Below are 6,523 nucleotides of genomic sequence, written 5' to 3'. Positions count from 1 at the left end.
TGAACCGGAAACTCCTTGTTGAACCAGGTTGGATCGATGCAACAATAGCCCCTGCGTCAAGGAATTTAATTAAGAAACTATTCTTGAAACACACAATAAATTCCAATAGTATATTTTGCTTGGTAGTTTGTTGTAGTTTTTGGAAAGGAAAAAGAATTATTCTTCAATTTCATAAAAAAACATTTACAAAGTAAACAAAAGGAAAGGCCACAAAATTAGGAAAGCTACAAAATTAAACACAAAATCCCCGTGCTATGAAAAAGAAATATAAATCATAAATTACCAACAAATACTCTAAATAAAAAGTACTATAAATAGAATAACTAAAAATAGAGATTCCTAAAGATCTGACACCCCTCTCAAGTTGTAGCATAAATATTTATCATGCCTAGCCTGCTTACAAAAAACTCAAAGCTAGGCCTAAAAATTCTTTGGTGAAGATGTCTGTTATTTGTTGTGTTGTCGGAATAAAAGATATGCAAATAGCTACACAATCAATCTTCTTTTTTATGAAGTGTTTGTCAATCTCCACATGCTTTGTGTGATCATGTTACACTGGATTTTATACAATGCCTATGAAAGATTTATTGGCATAGTACAACTTCAATGACATTTTTATCGGGATGCACAACTCTTCAATCATAACATCTCACATGCTCCATCAGCCATTGCCCTATATCCTACCTCGGCACTACTCACAATCACATTTTGTTTCTTAGTTGGCCATGTAAATTGATTTTCCTAAGCATAAGTATAGTATCCAGACTTTGATCTCCTATCACTAACTAAGCCCATCCAATCCGCATTAGTGTTTGTCTCTATGTTGTGTTGTGTGGTCTTTTGAAAGAATAAGCCCTTGTCTAGTGTATTGTTTAAGTATCCGAGAATCATATTAACTACTTCAAGGTGTTTATCAATCATAGCAAAGACAATAATTGGTTGGTATGTGATAAGTATATCAACTTTCACACCAACTTTTAATATTGAAATATATTTACTAAATGACCTTCCTTCCGATCTCCCGGTTTCTAGTTGGGATAAATTGGAATGTCTGTAAGTATACACCCTATCATTCCAGTTTCAATGAAAAAATGAAGAACATATTTCCCTTGGGAAACAACAATCTTATTCTTCAATCAAGAAACCTATCTGAGAGATCTTAAGTCCTTGGCTCAAAAAATTGATGAGAGAAGTGTTCAAACGGTTCAACTCATATATGTCGTCACCAATGAGAATTATATCGTCCACATACACAATCAATATGACCATCTTCCCATAATTTGAAAGTCTAAAAATATTGTATGATCTCCTTGCCCTTAAGTATTGACGCGGGCGATTGAGCAAAGAGATTGTGGGATTACCCAAAAGATCACGGAGTTGTCAGGAATCACGATAGACATCTCGCATAGGTTGCAATCTGAAAATAATTCCAACATATTATTCTTCCTTCTTGTCCTTTCTTGTTTTTTATTTTCTAATTAGGTTATTTTCTATCATGAGATTTTTACATATGTAGTGGTGGCTATTTGGATTTTTGAATTTTATTGATTTTATGATTTGGAGACTTTTTTCTATGTCGTGCTCTGCGAAATGTTGTATCATTTTCTATTGCAAATAGTGTGTCTATATTTTGTTTAGAAATAGGCGGTGGAACCTCCTCACCACCCGTATTTTCACATTAAGATGTTTGACATGTTGTTTTCAGTCCGAACAGCCACAAAACATCATCTATTCCCATCAAACACTGTCGACCGCCCATATTATCACTCTCTTGCTATTGCACAACCACCTCTCCACAAAACCCACTACATAAACACATTTTAGGAGCTTTATCGTAGTATCATCACAGTCTATATTATCATCCCCTTGCTATTCCACAATCACCCCACTGCAAAACCCGCTTCCTAAACATATTATAGGAGCACTAGAATAGTATCATCTGGTATCAGAGCCTAACAAATCCTAAATTTTTAGGGATTTGTTGTTTCTATGACAACTTTTAGGGATTTGTTGTTTCTATGACAACCCAAAAAACCACGTAATCAAAATCATCAACCAACTCAATACCTTATTCAATCCTACTACAATTCCTAGACCCGACTAAAACCAGAAATTGAAGAGAAAATTTTATTTCTTCTTAATGATTCAATTCAAGGTGTATTTACATATAGGAGTCTCTCCTCCTTAGATAAGGAAACTAACTAAATAAATTCAAAGAAATTACTATTACATTCCAAGACTAATTAAACAAGATAAAAATACGAAAGGAGAATAATATCTGTAGAAAAGGAAAGACAATAAATATTGTAATTTGAATTTTGAATTTTGAATTAGATCTTTCAACACTCCCTCTCAAGTTGACATGAAGATATCTTTCAGAGCCAGCTTGCATGCTAAACCGTCGAACTGTTTTTTGTGAAGATCCTTTGTTAGAATATCTGCTGCTTGGTCGTTGGAGGGAACATACACTATACAGATATCTCCTCTGTTAATTTTTTCTTTGATGAAGTGTTTGTCTATCTCTACGTGCTTTGTTCTATCATGAAGGACAGAATTGTAGGCGATGGCGATGACACTTATTATCACAGTACACCTTTATTGGTGGTGGACTATGAATTTTTAACTCCTTGAGAATTCTTTTAATCCATAGAACTTCACATATCCCATGAGCCACAGGTCTGAATTCAGCTTCAGCGTTGCTTCTTGCCACGACACTTTATTTCTTGCTCGTTACTAAGTTTCCTCCTAGAAAAGTGCAGTACCCTGAGGTTGATCTTCTATCTGTAACACTTCCAGCCCAATCTGCATCTGTAAATGCTTCTACCTGTAAGTTCTCATTTTTCTTGAATAGTAGTCCTCTTCCGGGTGTTCCTTTCAAATACCTAAGGATCCGATAGACAATCTCCAAATTATGAGTATTTGGGGAATGCATAAACTGACTTACCATGCTAACAACAAATGCTATATCAGGACGAATGTGTGACGAGTAGATTAGTCTTTCCACCAGTCTCTGATATTGTTTTTTATTGACACCATCTATTTTATTTATCTATTTTGACACCATCTATTTTATTTGTCACTTGTAACCTTTTATTTGGTTCAATCGTAGTTTTAGTTGTTTTGCACCCAAGCATTCCGGTTTCACTGAGTAAGTCGAGTACATACTTTCGCTGATTAATAAGGATCCCCTCCTTAGATGGCAAACTCAATACCAAGAAAATATTTTACATCTCCCAGATTTTTAATCTCGAATTTTGTGGCCAATCTTTCTTTTAATTTCTCAATTTCCCTAGCATCATCCCCTGTGAGGATAATATTATCTACATAGACAATGAGTATAGCGAGTTTACCAGTTTCTGAATGTTTGTAGAACATAGTATGATCAGCTTGACTCTGAGTGTATCCATATGTTGTAATTACTTGTCCAAACCTCTCAAACCAGGGGCGAGGAGATTGCTTGAGCCCATACAAGGATTTCTTCAATCTGCACACTTTGTCTTCTCCAAACTTCTTCTCAAATCCTGGTGGAAGATCCATTAATACCTCTTCCTCTAATTCACCGTTTAAAAAAGCGTTTTTTACGTCGAGCTGATGCAAGGGTCAATTACGATTTGCTGCTATGGACAGTAAAACCTGAATAGAATTGATCTTGGCTACCGGAGCGAATGTCTCATGATAGTCAATTCCATGAGTTTGAGTGAATCCTTTCGCTACTAATCTTGCTTTATATCTTTCGATACTCCATTAGATTTGACTTTAGTAGTGAAGACCCATTTACACCCAACAGTAGACTTGTTTCTTGGTAGAGAGACAATTTCCCAGGTTTCATTTTTCAAAAGAGCATCAATCTCTTCCTTTACTGCTATTTTCCAATTTAGATTACTAAGAGCTTCATGTATTGTTCTAGGTTCAGACATATTAGAAATTTTTGACAAAAAAACTTGATGTTTGTGTGAGATTTTTTTGTAGGATAGGTATTTCGAAATGGGATATTTGGTAGTAAAAGAACGTGTTCATTTTTTAAAGGCTATAGGAAGATCCAGATTCATAATCTTTGAATCTTGAGGTTCTGTTGGTGAAAAAATAAGATGGTGAAAAAATAAGATGTGAAAAAATAAGATCAGGATCAGAAATTACCTGTGTTTCTTGAGGACCATCATTCGGTTCTTCAAATTGGGAGGGAGCTAAAGATTCAGTTTGAACTTTTTTTCTTTTATGGAGCCTCTCCCTGGAATAAAGAGGAGGTTATGTTGTTGTATTGTGCGGTATTTCTCCCCCTAAAATACTTTCAGGTGTCTCTTGACTAGGGTTCTCCTTATTTTCAACAGCTATTTCTGGTTCTTTGTTTTCACAAACCTCAGATGTACTTGATGTTACAACAATTTTTGGTAATGAGTTAGAAACTTTCCAAAAATCATCTTCTTCATCTATATTATACTCCCCCTGAAGTGGATTTTTGTGAAAGAAGGGAATTTTTTCCATGAAGGTCACATCCATACTAATGAAAATTTTTTTGAGATAGGATTAAAGCATTTATAACACTTTTTTTAGGCATATCTAAGAAAAATGCATTTTTCAGATTTTGGATCCAATTTTGATCGGCAATTATTCGGATTATGAACGAAACATGTGCATCCAAAGATTTTTAAAGGAATATTTGAAGACATTCGTAGACTTAAAAAATTATTTTTCAGTTTGTTTAGAGGAGTTGTACATTGTAAAACTCGAGTTGGCATTCAGTTTATTAAATATGATGCTGTTAAAATAGCGTCCCTCCCAGAAATATTTTGGAACATTCATTGAAAACATGAAGCCCGAGCAACCTCAAGTAAACGTCTATTTTTTCTTTCAGCAATTCCATTTTGTTGTGGAGTGTCACGACAAGTAGATTGATGAATTATGCCTTTGTTTATTAAGAACTCCCCTAAACATTCATTTAAATATTCAATTCCATTATCAGATCTAAGGATGCATATTTTAGTTTCAAATTGAGTTTCAATCATGTTGTAAAAATCTTTAAAAAAATTTTCAACTTCTGATTTTTTGCTTATAAGATAAACCCAACATATTCTGGTGTGATCGTCAATAAAAGTCATAAATCTCCTTTTCCCAGATAATATTTTGACTTTTGAAGGTCCACAAACATCACTATGGATCATGTAAAAAGGTTTTGATGGAGAGTATGGTTTTGGAGAAAAATTTATGCGATGAATTTTTGCCAAATAACATGTTTCACATTGAAGTAAAGCACAATTAACACCCTTAAACAAATTTGAAAATAAATGTTTTAAATAAAAAAAACTTGGATGGCCTAGTCTAAGATGCAATTTCATTATTTTCTCTAATGCAGGGTTCGACCTCATAATGCTGTAAGCTTCAACCTTATTTTTACCAGGAACACTTTTCTCAAAATAGTAAAGTCCTGATATCTTTTTAGCTCTCCCAATCATCATCCCAGACTTCTGGTCCTGAAAAACATAAGAAGATTCACAGAAAATTATATGACAGTTAGAATCTTTTGAAAGTTTGCTGACGGATAGAAGATTGCAATTGAGTTTTGGAACATGAAGTACAGATTTAAGACCTATACTCTTGGACAGGTTAATGTTTCCTTTTCCAACAATGGAAGAAAAACTACCGTCAGCAATACGAACCTTTTCATGGCCAGAACATAGGATGTATGAATGAAATAGATAGTGTAAATTAGTCATATGATCAGAAGCTCCTGAATCAATAATCCAAGGGTTTAGTTGTTTACCTTCATGTACCATTGAACGAGTTGAGGTACCAGTAGCCAAACGAGAGTTTAGCAGTTTTAGGAGTTGATCGATTTGTTCTTTGTTAAATGGGTTGGTTTGTTTGGCAACAACATTAACAGTAGGTGGATTGTGCTTGTTTCTTAGCTTCCAGTCTGCAGCTTTATCGTGGAGGTACCAACAGGTTTCTTTAGTGTGTCGTGACTTGCTGCAATGATCACACCATACCCGTGGTTTCTCCTCATTCTTCTGTGAATATGGAACAGTCCGCTTGCTGATATATGCCGAAATCTCGGGTATGCTGGTAGGAATGGATTTCTTGTTGAGCATCACTCCTCTTTGAGTTTCTTCGCGGCGAACTTCTGAGAAAGCCTCATGGATTGAAGGCATGATAAAAAGAAGAGATGGTTCGGCTTTGCAAGTGGCAGAAGAAGTCCCTGTGGCTCAGGAAGTAGGAATCGGAGATATGCCGAAGGTTCGAAGGGATCACGACTCGCGGTAGAAGGATCGCGGCTTACAGGATTGCGGCTTGCGGAAGCTAGCAGTGGCTACCAGGGATGAAGGCTACGGTTTTTTTTTTCAGAATTTTATCTCCCGCTCTGATACCATAAAACCAGAAATTTAAGAGAAAATTTTATTTCTTCTAAATAATTCAATTCAAGGTGCATTTACATATAGGAGTCTCTCCTCCTTAGATAAGGAAACTAACTAAATAAATTCAAAAAAATTCCTATTACATTCCAAGACTAATTAAGCAAGATAAAAAT

At 35.1% G+C, this 6,523-nt stretch overlaps 1 protein-coding gene across 6 annotated transcripts in view; it reads right to left on the bottom strand.

Annotated features, from left to right (window-relative positions):
- LOC110036913 overlaps positions 1 to 6,523 on the bottom strand; it is a 116,523-nt gene that overhangs the window by 12,396 nt on the left and 97,604 nt on the right. The gene's annotated exons all lie outside the window — the stretch shown is intronic.

The sequence above is a fragment of the Phalaenopsis equestris genome, unplaced genomic scaffold (genome assembly GCF_001263595.1).
Source record: "Phalaenopsis equestris unplaced genomic scaffold, ASM126359v1 Scaffold212537, whole genome shotgun sequence".
NCBI classification, from domain to species: Eukaryota; Viridiplantae; Streptophyta; class Magnoliopsida; order Asparagales; family Orchidaceae; genus Phalaenopsis; species Phalaenopsis equestris.
This window is presented reverse-complemented; position numbering and strand designations above follow the sequence as displayed.